Source organism: Limulus polyphemus, unplaced genomic scaffold, assembly GCF_000517525.1.
Source record: "Limulus polyphemus unplaced genomic scaffold, Limulus_polyphemus-2.1.2 Scaffold2687, whole genome shotgun sequence".
NCBI lineage: Eukaryota > Metazoa > Arthropoda > Merostomata > Xiphosura > Limulidae > Limulus > Limulus polyphemus.
In genome coordinates this window covers 120,701-123,838 of record NW_013668297.1, presented here as the reverse complement: position 1 = coordinate 123,838, position 3,138 = coordinate 120,701, and the positions used below count along the sequence as shown (strand labels likewise).

The following is a 3,138-nucleotide window of genomic DNA, read 5'->3' as shown; positions in this document are numbered from 1 at the left end:
GGGCTTGCCATTGTCTGGGGCTGATTAAATCGGCGGTTAATGTATCCTCCTTGTGTAAGAGACAATAAATCAGCCTTTAATGCATTTAATTCGCTTTGAAATTTACTAATGTTTTCCATTTGTGTACTCTGGCTTTATCTCAACTGTTGGAGACTTTCTTTTTGTTTATTTTCTTTCTCCTCCAACCACTGCTGTAGTCTCTCTTCTTGTTTCTTTTCTTTTTCCTCCAACAACTACCGTAATCTCTCTTGTTTATTTTGCTGTTCGAGCTGCCATTGTTGCAGGTTTTCTTGCCACTATTGTAACCTATCTTCTTGTTTATTTGCTCCCCAGTGGCACAGCGGTATGTCTGCAAACTTACAATGCTAGAATCCGGGTTGCGATATCCGTGGTGGGCAGAGCACAGATAGTCCATTGTGTAGCTTTGTGCTTAATTAAAAACAAACAAACAATCTTGTTTCTTTTCTCATTCTTCTTGTTTCTTTTCTTTTTCCTACAACAGCTGCTGTAATCTCTCTTCTTGTTTCTTTTCTTGTTCTTCTTGTTTCTTTTGCTGATCTTGTATTGCTGCCATCAAGTCTGCTAAGCTGTAGTTTGATTTGCCACTTCTCGTTTCCATTTTTTTTCTTTTCCGTCCCACTCTCTGACACCAATTTGTTACGTCTCTGGTCGTTTGTTAATTTCTCGTATAATTTCTTTCGGTTGAGACTTTAGCGATACAAGTCCTTTCTTAAATAAAACTAGTTTATTCTTTCTCAATACAACTTTGCAATACATTTAATTTCCACAGTCAGTTTAACTTAAACACACGCTAGAATTCACAACGATTCACGCACTTTACTTATGGTCACTACCGCGCTTGACTCAATTGTCCGTCTCTATCTCTGCCTGTCTGCAATTATCTCCCCCGCGTCACTTTATTTGCCGACTTATATACGAGAACATAGCATGCCTAGAAAAGCCTAGAGTTGCGATGAACAGTCACGATCTTTCTAGAACTCCAGAGCATGCTCCAAGCGTCCCGCGACTTCCATTGTCGTAACAGTATTAACATTTCTTTATAATTCACTGTACTAGCATGTTGTCCAAATCCACTGTACTAGAATAGTTTCCTAGTGGGTCATATGTAAGTTTACAGACTTAGAAATGAAAATCAAGGATTCGATTCCCTGTTGTGATCAGTGTACAGATAGCCCATTGTGTAGCTTTGTACTAAGAAAACAACAACTGTACTACAGTAGTACTAACATTTCATTATAGTCTTCTGTAATAGCATATTGTAGTTTTGTTATAGTTTTCTATGCTAGAGCAATATTAATAATTAATAACTATATAAGATTTTAAAAATATATATCACACAAGAGTAGGAGTAATGGGCAATGTAAACTTCACCAGTTACAGCGAATTCTGTGGTCACGGCACCAACGTTTTGCGTTAGTATAACAGATGAGATTTCATTCCCATTCCTAAGCCATTCTATTAAACTGATATCAGGAACTGTCCTTGAACAGAATATCAGCACATCAGATAAGGTGTCATCCTCCCTTCAAAACGTTCCATTGAACTAGCGGCTAGGCTGCGCAAAGCTAAAGTGAACAGTGGAAGATACGTCTCCAGTTCGTGCAACATTTAACATATAGATATGGAAGACAGAAAACAAAAGTTTACCCACTGTTTACCACTCTCTCGGTTAAAATATGCCCCAGAGGCTCAGCAGTCATTCTGTGGGCTTATAAAGTTAATATTCGGGTTTCGATACGTTGATGGGTATAGTATAGAGAGCCCCTTGAGTGGCTTTGCGCTTAACAACAAACAAATTTTTTTTTTTTACCATATTTAACGACTTGCAGCTACATTAATGTGTGTAAAACCATTCATCGTGAAGGAATATTTTTGCATTTCTGATATTTAAGGTGTATTTAAATGTCCATGATTATTTTAAACATATGGCCAGGTGGTTAGGGCACTCGAATCGTAATCTGTGGGTCGCGGGTTCGAATCTCCGTCACACCAAACATGCTCGCCCCTTCAGCCGTAGGTAAAAGAGTCGTTGGTAAAAGAGTAGTCCAAGAGTTGGCGGTGGGTGGTGATGACTAGCTGCCTTCCCTCTAGTCTTACAATCCTAAATTAGGGACAGCTAGCGCAGATATCCCTAGTGAATTATTCTAGATAATATCATGAGATTTATCTAAATAATATATGAAATTAGTGATAAGAGATAACAAGTAACATTTTTTTTTACTATCTAAAAGCTACTGAAAAGTTACAATAGGTTGTTTGTATTATAACATTTATACTCCCGTCTAGTATCGGGTCAAAGTCTACAGGAAATACAGTAATCACATCCATGATACAAAATACGCCTCATGTGACATGTAAAATGCCTGTTGCTGGTTTCAAACTTCTTAATATATAAAAAACCTTTTCAAAAACTGAGTGTACTTTATATAATTCTATGACTTCCACATTTCAAAGCTACAAAGAGCAGTAGGAAACACATTTTCAATTCATACAAGATGTGACACAAAACAGAAGTTTACCCACCGTTTTTGGGGATATTTTCCACGAAGGTTTCGCTGCAGTTTCAATGCTGATTTTCTGGGTGATGTTGCACGACGTTTCCTCTGCCATTGTTTCACGTATCGTTAACTCTAGCTCCTCTAGTTAACAGGTGAGGGATGTTTAACTCAGAAAAAACTATCGTGTAAAACGTTACAACATTACCGGACGCTCTAACGATCTCTCTACCGCTGCCTGTACTAGAAATTAAGTGTACTCAAGGGGCTTGCCCCTGCGCAGTACTCGTTAGATATGTCCACGTCACGTGAGATAGCTAGTTTCTTTTATAAAAAGCGCAAAAATGTGATAATTCGAATAATACTTGAAGAACACTATCTCCAATTCATTAGTTATAGCCCGAAAAGAAAGAGGTATCAGTCAGTATACAGTTTGGATATGAGTAAAGAGGAATCAGTCAGTATACAGTTTGGATTATAATATGAGTAAAGAGGAATCAGTCAGTATACAGTTTGGATTATAATATGAGTAAAGAGGAATCAGTCAGTATACAGTTTGGATTATAATATGAGTAAAGAGGTATCAGTCAGTATACAGTTTGGATTATAATATGGGTACAGA

The 3,138-nt window shown here is 37.5% G+C and overlaps 1 long non-coding RNA gene across 1 annotated transcript in view; it reads right to left on the bottom strand.

Moving 5' to 3' along the window:
* LOC111087812 overlaps positions 1-2,791 on the bottom strand; it is a 36,313-nt gene extending 33,522 nt beyond the window's left edge. Inside the window, exon 1 of the long non-coding RNA XR_002612452.1 lies at positions 2,545-2,791. This is a non-coding gene — a long non-coding RNA (uncharacterized LOC111087812). The remainder of the gene's footprint in view (positions 1-2,544) is intronic.
* Positions 2,792-3,138: the final 347 nt, after the last annotated feature.